This window comes from Petromyzon marinus, chromosome 37 (assembly GCF_048934315.1).
Source record: "Petromyzon marinus isolate PM22_M1 ecotype Great Lakes invasive population chromosome 37, UKy_Petmar_22M1.pri1.0, whole genome shotgun sequence".
Lineage (NCBI taxonomy): Eukaryota > Metazoa > Chordata > Hyperoartia > Petromyzontiformes > Petromyzontidae > Petromyzon > Petromyzon marinus.
This window is the reverse complement of record NC_133703.1, coordinates 169,554-182,466: the sequence shown is the minus strand read 5'-3', so window position 1 is coordinate 182,466 and position 12,913 is coordinate 169,554. Positions and strand designations below refer to the sequence as shown.

Sequence of the window (12,913 nt, the reverse complement as noted above, 5' to 3'; positions counted from 1 at the left end):
ATAATACAACAAGTCCTATAATACAACAAGTCCTATAATACAACAAGTCCTATAATACAACAAGTCCTATAATACAACAAGTCCTATAATACAACTTTCTATACAAGTCCTATAATACAAGTCCTATAATACAACAAGTCCTATAATACAACAAGTCCTATAATGCAACAATTAATATGCCAAAAGCCTCCACTGCATATCCCACCCACTCTTCAAGTTGTCCCACCAATATCCCCAGTCATGAGCACACGCACATGAGCCAATCTTATCTCGCCATCTCTATGATATACATCATCTTGGGCACGTTCTCTCCTTCTGCTGCCACTCCAATGTCATTTTCGGCCAGCAGACATCATCCCTTCAAGCAACGTGCCCTTCCCGAGCCCATTCACTTTTCTAAAAAGAGTCAATATGTTGCTAATATGCATATTTTTTTAAATGTACGTTTTTCTAATCCGTTTGTATATTTACGTCTCTCGATATCTCGTAATGTCAGTGCTACGATTATTATCGTTGAACGTCATAAATTATAATCATCACAATCATCACCCTCAACATCATACTCTGTATCACATGCATGATCATCGCAATTATCATCACAACCATGATGAATCTTCACAAACATTATTGTCATCACATTCATTATCACCATCATAATCACAATCATCACCACAATCATCATCACAATCATCGGCATCATCTTGATCATCATTACAATGACCATCAGAATCTTGCCTGGATGTGTAGAATCTCGGCATAGGTGGTGAGTGGGTTCCATGGCGCGTGTACTTTCACAAAGGTGGTGCGTCCGCTCACCGACTTCTAGTGGATGGCACGAAGTTCATCGTCAGACTCTAGATGAGTGCATTTAGTTGTATTTATTAGACTTTGTTTGACCAGGTGAGAGTTCAAGGGAACAGGATGGTCTCATTTGGAAGAGTGTCCACGGCCGCGTGGATTTTCGTGCTTGTGTCACGTGTTGTTAGCACCTCGTGCCGATCAACGTGTGGCACAACCCAAAAGCAAATTGCATAATGTACGTGCAGTTATCGAACACTTATTACTACAGTATAAATAGCTGGCATGCCACATTAAGGTGGAGACTGTTATACCCTCCAGTATAAATGGGTAAGCCACAATTAATCCATCTTAAGATTGTGCATGGTGGGGTAAAGTATGGGTATTCGCTATCTCTTTCAAGACGTCTGGCAAGCATAGAAGAGTAGGCCATATACCCTCCAGCGGGGATCTTTAGCGCTCCTAATCAAGGAATGTATGCCAGCAGTGATATTATGAAGCAATCACAGTCTAACACCTTTTTATTTGTATACAGTGTCTGTCATCTATAGCAGAGAGACACGCAGGAAACTTACCTCCTTGGGTTCAATCTCGAGATCTAGCCCCATCTTCATCAGGCTTGCCTGATATTCGGTCCTCTTCTTCTGTCAAACAAAATTGACCATCTGTGTTATACATTGTTCTCAGTTGTGTCACTGTGGGAGTCAAGTCAAGAGGTGAGGAAACTTCTTGAACTCTTACAGTGAGTAGAGCCTCACATGGGAATCAATCAGAGAACGGCTCTGCAAAGTAGCATCACTGAACTGCTTCAGTCGGTGTCACTTCAGCAGACCTTAATAAAATAAAAATTTGCACAGCTCTTTGTCAATCAACTGTTTGAGTTCACCTTATTTGTTACAGGGATGGTCTCACTTAGCTAGTTGCTTTGCTATTTTACAAGGGAGATAGATCCATTGTGCGTGGGTACAATAGCAACAAAATAAACAAAAACATCAATATTGCAGAGAATGCATACTGGGTACTTCAGCACTGTTGTAATAGTTTTCCATTTGGCAGTTAGAATGTGGATATTACATATATCCTGTAAGTTGTGTCTGGGTGTCGGTGTGTGCAATATGAAAGTGGTGTATTTATTGAGGAGTTGTGGATGGAGTGTGATACGTAACGATAATTGATTGTTGTTCGCCAAAGCAGTGAGGCGTATGGTTCAGGGTATGGATGTGCGAGTTGAGTGATGGGAGTCTAGCGTTCATTGACTAGCGTGGTCTGCAGTTGACGATACAGTTTGATAAAGGATGTATACTGTGGATTTAAAGACTCGTATGGAGGTGGCAGGGTGATTCAGCAGTCAGAGAGCTGAGCTGGCACCACTGCGTCAAACCTAGGTTTAGAGGCGTGTGGTGTTGCACGTGGGGAGGGGTGATAATGCTGGGTGCAGGAAGGTGGAGCATTATTTGTAGGTTCCTCGTTCTCACCTGATTGTTGATGGCGTCCTGAGAATGGACCTCATCATCGAACGCGAGGATGAAATCGATCCGACGGACTCCATCGCAAAAGTAGACAGTGTCCTACACGCAAAGGCAAGCACACACACGAATATGAGAGATGTAATAGCTTATGCATGAAATGTATATTTATTCATAAGCTCATGATACATGTATCAGGACATAAGTTAATCTGCTATTTGTATGCAAGTTGTTTATTGCTATGATGATGTACTTGTTTACCCAGGAAAACCTCAATGAGTTTACATTTTTATTTTCAAGGAGGGTCCTACCAAGTTCTGTTTTTTTGCAGTCGAGAACGAAGTTGCTTAGTTTAATTCCAATTGAATAATTTGCATGTATTTTTTCAGCATTGGTACGTTTGGCCAATACCAGTTACACTGTGTCATTTAGCTATGGGAGGAAACCAGAGACCTGGAGAAATGTGTACACAAAGCATCTAGCCCCTGTGCATTATACAAAAAACATCAGTATTTTCTAAAGTGCATTGTGGTAATGCTATCTTAAACCACCATCAAAATAAAGTTGAGCAAATGTGACAGACTAACAGCAGCAGTTATGCAGTGATATGCAACTGTGGACCGGTGTAATCCTCATTCGGACTCATCAGCACAGTATAGTCACCAAAACGCACTGCTGCAAAGGCTGCAAATCTATAAATGAGGAGCAGCCATGTCTACACTTTGGGGCCCATTAGTTGGCGAATGCAAACAACAACTAAATCTGTAAATACCAGGAATCTCCCATCTTTGACATTAGCCAAGCTAATTTATAGGCAGTGCAAATCCACGTTGTGCCGCATCGTACCTGGGCCAGGGTAGATTGAAATGATGACGTCGAAAAGTCTTGCGGCACCGTTGAAGGCTGAGCCTCATGCCCCTCCGCTCCCTCCTCCTCATTCATTCTCTCCACGAGCTCTGCATAGGTAATGTGGGGGTAGAGGGTTCATTGCATTAGGGACAGGGGAGGCAGGTGCAGGGATGGGAATGTCGGTAAAGAACCGCACATGGTACTCATGTGTAACGCTTTCTCATAAATGTCGACGCTGCTCCAGTGTGAGTACACCTGTGGTATAAAGTTGTGTTACCATTAGGGGACTTTTACCCCATTGAATATCGTACACTTTAACAAAGCCGTGCCCAGCATGGTCAGACACAAACCAGGGCAAAAAATATTAGTTGGAATATGCAAAGTCATTTTTGCCCTGACAGCTTGTCAGCTATACTCTTTGGTTCTTTCGGTAAAGTCACGTAGGTGAAAAAAAAATAGAAATAAATCACGACGTTTCGAATGCAACACAAGCACTCATCATCAGGTGTGACAACCACAGCAAGGAAACTGTTTTACTGAAGTGGGAGAGAAACCAGGGTTAGGGCAGTTAAATAAGTCAGAGAGGGGGAGGGTGGGGGTGAATGGGGCGAGGAGTGCGAGCGCGGCAAGCGCTGCAGAGACGCTGAGAGTAAAAAAGAGGCAACATGATTACTGCCAAGATGGAAGCTTGTCAGCTTCTGCGAGAGCTTCCCCGTGACCACACAGATCATGGTGGTTACTTGACCACATTTCAATTGAAGTGCTGTCGTCCCGACAGTTCTGTTCCTTCACCTGAAGAAGGCCACTTGTGTTGTGGCCAAAACGTCGTGATTTTTGTTGGTTTATTTTTTACCTACGTGACTTTACCCAATAGAACCAAAGAGTATGGATCCTTGCAGTCACGACAGCTTCAAATCCACATTTCACCACTCTGGTTAATGTGGGTTGGTGAAGACGTATAGTATGTATAGTACAACCAATTTTGATGGACTGCCCTTTGCTGCCCACCATGTAGCCCGACACCACACTTTTATACCTGTTATGCACTATCCTGGCTCAAACCCTGCTGGGTTATCACGTTTTTTTTATCACCGTGCCTCGATTCTTCCTCTTAACCTGCATTTTGTATCCACGGGATAACATGTGCAGTTTTATATGGACGTGCCAACAGTGCCTCCCACATTTCTATTGCCTGGTTCTCCACTGGCCGTTTTCCATGTTGCGCTAGAACCAAAAACCGGGATACGCTAACCTCACGCGGTGTCTGAATATGGCTTGGGGCCAAGCAGGGCCAGGGGCGGGGATAATGACGCGTACATTGTGCGTGACATTCGGTGAGTGCACGGTAAGGACACCAGCGCACACCACACCAGTGGTTCTCAACCGTTGTTGGCTACCGGTGCCCCCCCTCGTTGTTGAATTTAGTTTAAACCGAGTAGCCCCCCCCACTCCCCCCTTGACCCAACGTGGTTCTGAGAAATCAACGTGTGAATAATGAACGTCAATATTTTAACCAATTGTCCACTTTGTGAGAGGTATATCCTAACCAGCTGCTAGTAACTGCAAGCGAATAAAAACAAATTAAACGGACGCTCTGCACGCGAGACGTCATTAGTTCCCTGGCTGCTCTTGTAAACCCGCATTGTGTACGATCAGTGAGTTTAGAAAGTGCTTTCATATCGTTCCAGGTTACCACGTGGATACAAATTGTATCGTAGTTACTTTACATTGTCCGATTCATACATGACTATTCACCAATGACTCATGTCCGATATGATTTCACATATTTATACATTATCTCACGTACACCCTGGGGCATTGCCACATAGCCCCCAGGGGTCCGCGTACCCCCGAGTAAAAAAAAAGAAAATTACTGCACTACACCACCCACATGCGTCTCGACGCGCTCGTCACACGTGACGTCCGTGGCACGGCTCGGGTTCCGCAGTAGAAACATAACTTGGTGCCTTGAGAGCCACACGGGGCTGGCTCGGCACTGCCCTGGCGCGGCTTGGTAGCGAGGTGGAAAATAATTCGCATCACGTGGAAATTTATAGCAGCCAAATAACTCTGAAAGCACGTTGATTCTAAATGTTAAAGGAACAACCGGAGGACCCAGGGAATAATCCACGCGGCCACGAGAAGACAGAGAGAGAGACACGCAAACTCCAAATATTACAGGCGTCACAATTTGGATCGAACTCACGGACTTCCTGCATACGAGGCGAGGGAGATAACATCTTGCGAGGGAGATAATATCTTGTCATGGAGATAACATCGTGTCAGGGAGATAACATCTTGTGAGGGAGATAATATCTTGTCAGGGAGATAACATCTTGCGCGGGAGATAACATCTTGCGAGGGAGATACCATATTGCGCGGGAGATAACATATGTACTCTTTGGTTCTATTCGGTAAAGTCACGTAGGGAAAAATAAATAAATAAAATGTACAACAATCACGACGTTTCGGCCACAAAACAAGTGGCCTTCATCAGGTGAAGGGACCAAAGAGTATGGATCCTTGCAGTCACGAAAGCTTCAAATCCACATTTCACCACTCTGGTTAATGTGGGTTGGTGTAGACGTATAGTATGTATAGTACAACCAATTTTGATGGACTGCCCTTTGCTGCCCACCATGTAGCCCGACACCACACTTTTAGACCTGTTATGCACTATCCTGGCTCAAACCCTGCTGAGCGTTCGATTAAAACACTGACGAGATCTCAATATTTAAAACTGGCCCAAAGCCCCGTCATAGCACGAACATTACACTTTACCTATCTCAACAAATGTGGACATCATGAATCTTTGGTCTAATCTCAGATCTTGTGAGTTATAACTCGGGAGCTCCTCATGCACAGCCAGCCAAGGATAACTCCCTGCTATAGTGACGTCACAGCAAAAGGGCGTGACGTCACCTAAATATGGGCGTGGTCAAAAGCGGCCCCATCCCCCGCTCTTCCCGACCTTGCTTCTCCCCTCGCCGAGGTTACCCACATGAACAATAATAATAATAAATCATAGATGTACATTATGAAAGAATCAATGATTTTTCACAAAACTGCTCCTGTACGGCCTTTTGCCAATCCCCTGCTGGAGAGCCTCTTGACGATCGCACGAATCGTGTTGGTTATTTGCACATACTTCACCATGCCGGTGAGTATGGGTTGGTAAAGGAAAAGTAGGAGCATTAACGTACAAACAAAAACCTATTTTACTAGAATGCCTTCTGCTTCCCATCGTGTAGCCTGTAACACCTGGTATGCACTATCCAGGCTCCAACCTCCTTAACGTTAGATGGAGACATCTGGCACATCCCCAGCAGTTTTGTCCACAGGCTCAACATTTAACACAAACACACATCTCTAACACTAACGTTAAACTTTACCTATCTCGACGAAGGTAGACATCGTGAATCTTTGATTTTTTCTCGAATTCAGAGTCAGAAGTCAGGAGCTCCTCGCGTGCACAGCCAGCCCACGATAAAGTCCGACCCAGAATGATGTCACCGTGACGTCGGTTCAATATAGGCGTGGCCAGAATGTGGGTGTGGCCAACGGCGGCGGCTTCCCCGCCCCCCGCTGCCCCTCCCCGCAGGTTTCTCTCAACCCTCAGTGCGCATGCGCAGGCCGCGCGTCTCGGACATCGCCTTCAGCGGCCGTTGGCGACGCGGCGGTTGTGGCGGGAAAATTAATAAAAAAAAACTTCTCCGAATAACCGCGACCTTTAACTACCCTCACGGATAATCCACACGGATCTCTGGACGGCAAGGCGAAGACGATCAATGGAATAATCTCCGGTGAGAGACGGAGAGAGATGGGCAGGCGTGAGGGCGAGCCAGGTTCAACTTTGTTGAACGCTGAGCGCAGAGTGAATGGGGTTTATACTCTTTGGTTCTATTGGGTAAAGTCATGTAGGTGAAAATAAAATAACAATTTTCACCTACGTGACTTTACCCAATAGAACCAAAGAGTGGATCCTAGCAGTCACGAAAGCTTTAAATCTAGAATTGAATGGGGTTTGCTTCACTCAGCACGCGGCTTGGACACTTCGGTGTGCAAAGTGTTGTTTGGTTGTGCCGTGTAAAGGAGGAGGACATTCAGTAAATGTCGTTGGTTTGTTAATGGGAGTGTGTGGCGCGGTAATGGACTGGGTACGACTTACAACACAAGTTCTGCTCACATTGCACGCTAAGGGTTAGCACGGCGATTACTACGCGTGCATTTATTAGTTATTGTTCATGTTAAAAGTAGTATTGATTGTTAAGACAATAATGTTTAGTATTTGTAGGAGAATCATTTCAATATTGTACAGTATAGCATTGTCCTGCTGTGTGGCTCTCACGTGGCGAGCATCAGTGCAGCAATATTCAGTACGTGGTTGTAATGCACTTCTATAGCCCCCTGCCACCAGTGCAGCAATATTCAGTACGTGGTTGTAATGTACTTCTATAGCCCCCTGCCACCAGTGCAGCAATATTCAGTACGTGGTTGTAATGCACTTCTATAGCCCCCTGCCATCAGTGCAGCAATATTCAGTACGTGGTTGTAATGTACTTCTATAGCCCCCTGCCACCAGTGCAGCAATATTCAGTACGTGGTTGTAATGTACTTCTATAGCCCCCTGCCACAAGTGCAGCAATTTTCAGTACGTGGTTGTAATGTACTTCTATAGCCCCCTGCCATCAGTGCAGCAATATTCAGTACGTGGTTGTAATGCACTTCTATAGCCCCCTGCCACCAGTTCAGCAATATTCAGTACGTGGTTGTAATGAACTTCTATAGCCCCCTGCCACCAGTGCAGCAATATTCAGTACGTGGTTGTAATGTACTTCTATAGCCCCCTGCCATCCATGCAGCAATATTCAGTACGTGGTTGTAATGAACTTCTATAGCCCCCTGCCACCAATGCAGCTATGTTCAGTACGTGGTTGTAATGCACTTCTATAGCCCCCTGCCATCAGTGCAGCAATATTCAGTACATGGTTGTAATGCACTTCTATAGCCCCCTGCCATCACCAAACTCACACTGACCAGCGTGGTGAAGTATGGTAAATAACCCCTCCCCCTGGGAGCTGCATAGCATGGGACAGCTGTCAGCCAGCAATGGATTTAAAAAGGAGCTGTACTCCGCACACATTCTTATTCAGGGTAGGGTAAGGAACTTGGAGGTTCGGTACGCATAATGTGCTCGGAAAGTATTGTATTCTGTATGTGTGTTGAACCTCTTTCGCATCGTACAAAGCCAACCGTGCTCTTCGGAGGTGCGATAATATATAAATATAAGTAGTCATACTACTGTAATACCACTTAATATTTAGCATTCATTGTATTAGTAGTACGGTAATTTTTTTATATGCAGGTGTGCATGCCAAACGTTAACCAATGTTAAATGTTAAGCCTTCTCTTTTGAATACAGTGTGATTTAAACATGGAGTTGTCTCCAGCTAATTCTTAAATGTATATCATTCATAATGTAGTAGTAGGCAGGTAGTGCATTTATGACACTTCAATTGTACATAGAGCTTGCAGGTGTGATGAAGGAAACCATGGGAAAGGCTGGAATTTTTGTTGAAAAAAGGACAACAGCCACAGTAGCTTAAGAGACCTAACGCGAAGTGGTCGACACTGGCCCATGCGATCGCGTTGCGACAGCGGACCCACTTTCCGCACACAGCAGCTCCTCATGGTGCCCCCCATACCAGGACCAGTGGTGACCTTGTAGCCACAGCCATTCCTCTCCCTGGCCCCATCCGGTCCAGGCATCCCAAATCGTACAAAATGTACTGCAACGGTGGTGAGACAAACAGCCCTTCGGGCGACAGCACGGTGACGGACACAAGCCCTCGCGGCAGCCTGGGCAGCACGCTGCTCCGGACCGGAAGCGGGGGCTAGCGCAGCCCTGTGGTGTGCGGAGAGCAGTGCTGCTCGTAGGCGAGCGGTGCGCTGGACGCCTACATCGAGGACTTTGAGCAGAGCGGAATCTGTGCGTCACCGCCACCCAGGATACGTGCAGAGCACAGCGCCGCGCAGCATGGCGGAGCGGAGACGCGCGGAGGAGAGGAGGATGCACAGTGTGGATGAGGGTGGGTTGCGCTTCTCGCCACGCGAGGAATCGCTCCGTGGTGCTTGCACTCGAGTGGCTATCGAGTGTGCACGCGGTGCAATGGTATTGAAGCTATAGTAATAGGTTTTTACCCTTTTATCTGGCACAAAAACTGACACCTTTATACAAGGGATCATGTTTGCAATAACCACAACACAAGTAGTCAAAATGCAAACAAAAAAGACAACTCTGATAATATGCACTGCCCTTGAATTTGATTGGTCCACACCCGAGATGGCTTTTCTGAGATCCCAGTCTCCACTGGTGTTGGACCAGAAGACGCAAAAAGGCGTCTTCTTATTCTTAGCGTCTTCTTGTTTGCATTTTGACTACTTGCGTTGTGGTTATCGCAAACATGATCCCTTGTATAAAGGTGTCAGTTTTTGTGCGAGATAAAAGGGTAAAAACCTATTACTATATCTTGTTACTGGCAAAGGAGGTCTCATAAGGTATCGAAGCTAGTTGACTGGAGGGGGGATAATTGGAGAGGAGAACCCCATTTATTTGCTTGTACTGGGTGCTTGTCAATTATGCTATCATGAATGTAATGTAATTCCCCTAGAAAAAAACCCTTAATAAGGTCTAAAGATACATTTTCGTGAGAGTCCCACACTGGGATGCTTGGCAAATTCCATTAATGAGTTGATTTTATGTCAGAGAAAACTATCCACAGTAAGCACACGCATATGAGAGGATAGCATAGGTCTGAACAGATAGGTCGGTGCATGCATTTCTTTCTCCTGTCATCTTCCAGCAACTTCACTGATTATCGCGTTTGTAAAGTTTGTGAAATCTAAGTGATCCTCCAACCTTTGTGTCAAAATTTGCAGATCCTAGACTGGACACATCTGAAGTTTAAACAATAACAGCTCATGCACTGATTTATCCCATATTCTCACAAACTCCACAAATGGATAACATCATTAGTTACTGATGGTGCAAAGTAAGGCAACATTGCAGGATTGCCGTTCAGGGGTCAAGGAATCTAGGGGAGAGCAAATTCATTGTGTACCAGTAAAATGTCTGTGGGTCTTACATTGCAGGTGGCATGCTGCCTGTGGAGGACCTCATCTCGGGCACGTGCAGCCTCACTGCTGCGCTGCAGCGGTCATGGCTTATAGCCCGACGGTCAGTCTAACCACGGACCAGCTCCTAGAGGCGCCAGTTGACGGTTCCTCCAAGTCCTTGTTCCGCTCGCCTGGCGCCCACCGAGACCTCGCAGTGTCGCACAGAGGCAAGCGGTCATCTCTCGGGGTCACCGCGCACAGCCTCGGCGCATCATTGGTGAGGGGCAATAAGCCAACTGAACGGTTGAGCTCAACAGCGAGAAGCAACAAGGCCCTGATGCCATTAAATGAGTCGGCAAAGCCCAAAAATTATTTCTTTTCTAACCAGAAGAATGTTTTGTTGTACTTACGGAGCAGTGAAGCAACTAGGCGTGAGCACTTGCCGAACGGCGGCTGTGCGACAAGTACCTATCCCAGGTGGTTGACAAGCCAAAAGGATGAGCTGGATGTGTCGGGGATCACGAGCATTCCTGAGCTCAGGTACCCGGCCTGGCTGCGTGACTGCGATGTGGACTCCCAGACCAGCAGCCACGAGACGGATACCAGCACAAAGAGAGCAGGTGCCGCTCAGAGCCCGCAAAGCAGACCAAAGTACCCAGAGTGGCTCAAAGATTTGGACATCTCCGGCCTTACGAATGTAGCCAACGAGGAGCCCGTGTCAGAGGACCTTAGATCCCTAGGTGTGTGTGTGTGTATATATATAGTCTGTATATAGCAGATGACATTTCATATGTTTTCAGGTACATATTCAGTCTTTTCTCACAGAGACGACTGAGCGGCCACCCTTGTGGTTGTGACGTGCGATGCGTGATTCTTGATGCACAGCCTCATTGGAGGAGCTGCTGAGCAGGGCGCGCATGGAGTTGGAATCCCTCGGCTTGGAGGCCCCCTCCCCGGGCAGCTTCAACACGGACGTCTTCCTAGGGGCTGATCGTCCCTGGGAAAACCCCTCCACGCCATTGTGAATTTATCTTTATATTCACACTCACGCACAGCATAGAGGCTGCACCGCCTCTAAGTATGATGTCAGATTATGAATGTTATAAGCTAAGCAGGTAAGCCTGGTTATTACTTGGATGGGAGACTATTTGGTAATAGCATATATTATAGATTTTGGCTGCTAGGTAACCAGGAGTTAGTAATACAGCAATGGAATCTTGAATCTATATCCGGAGTTTTGCATTTTACTCCCTCTGTTTTCACCGGGTTCTCCGATTTCCTCTCACATACCACTCGCTGATGAAATTTGCAAAATATCACTGCCAAACCCGCCTGAGACTTGGTGAGATTTTTCTGGCTTCCACCATGATAATAAGTTAACCAAGTCATTTTCTCTCAATCGTGTCTCTTCTCAGGGCCGTGTACCACCTGTCGCGTCTGAAAGAGCTGGTTGACACCATCAAGGAGAACAAGGATGGCTGCATTTTAAGGCGGTGGTCGAGGTTTGTACTCAGAAGGATACGTTCGCTTGGTCCTGCTAATTCATGGTTGTTAAACATCAATGGTACTTCAGGTGCTGTGGTGTGAATCGCAATTACTTGTGGGGCCCATGGGGCACAGTAATTGCCCTGTTAATGGCAGTGCCACAACAAAGTATTGGAAAAATGTGATGAAGTTCGTTCAGGGTTGGAGTTAGTGAATGGTTGCAGCAGTATTTTGCACAGCAAATCCATGCAGACTCAAATGTCACTTGAAAGAGAACGGATATGTGAAAAATATTGTGAGCACAACTAAACTTATTTTGGTTTTAGCCATTTTGGAAGGTGACTACTTTATTGGGAACATACATGCTAGTATTTGTGTAGTTATAAACATTTGGGAAATCACTGTAAAAGTACATTTGCTTATTTAGATTGCACTATACCTGTATTGTAAAATTTCAGAACCTTTTATGTAACTTGTAATCAATAAACCAAAGTTGCATATTGTATGCAACCCATGACTTGGATTGTTTTTATCATGTCTTGTTTAGCATGATTGGTTATGTACAGTGTGAAAGAAATTCAACATACATTAAATATTTTCTGATATTTGAATGTTTATATTGTACATGTATATTTATTTTACAATAAATCTGAGACAAAGGCTTATACACATGGAATTGAAAATATTCAGCTATGATTTGTATTTCTCAAGTATTTTAAGAAAAGTCAGCGAGTCTCGTGACATGTCTTCACATTTGGGGGTGATGATTGTGATGGATATCCAAGCATTAACCTGCTTACATTCCTAGAGTATGTAAGGTGAATTTGGGCATTCTGGGTGATTGGGTTTTAGGCCAAACACAGGCAGATGGTTGGGGATAGATGTTTTCAAGCATCTATTAATTATTCATCGGCATGTACTATCTTACTATGATGTAAAGTTCAAAGACATGGTTCATGAAGGGAATGGAATAAAAACTCAACTGTGCACAAGTATGGAGGAATTAATACTTGGAATTCAATGCAAAGATCTGGCCATATGGCGTTTACTGGGCACCAGGGTTGCCAAACAACACATGAAAGATGTGTATCAGGCACAGCCTCTGCATTATGAAAAAAATATCACTTCCTGAAGAAGTGCATTTTGCTTCTCCTGTCTTAGGTCACCAAAATAAATTAGAGCAAATGTGACTCGACTGA

General features: G+C 45.2%; 1 long non-coding RNA gene across 1 annotated transcript; it reads left to right on the top strand.

Annotated features, from left to right (window-relative positions):
• The first annotated feature begins 10,356 nt into the window (after positions 1-10,356).
• On the top strand, positions 10,357-12,237 carry LOC142930118 (uncharacterized). Its single transcript, XR_012946075.1, has 2 exons — positions 10,357-10,506; positions 11,115-12,237. It is a non-coding gene; the product is annotated as an uncharacterized LOC142930118 (long non-coding RNA).
• The last annotated feature ends 676 nt before the right edge of the window (positions 12,238-12,913 follow it).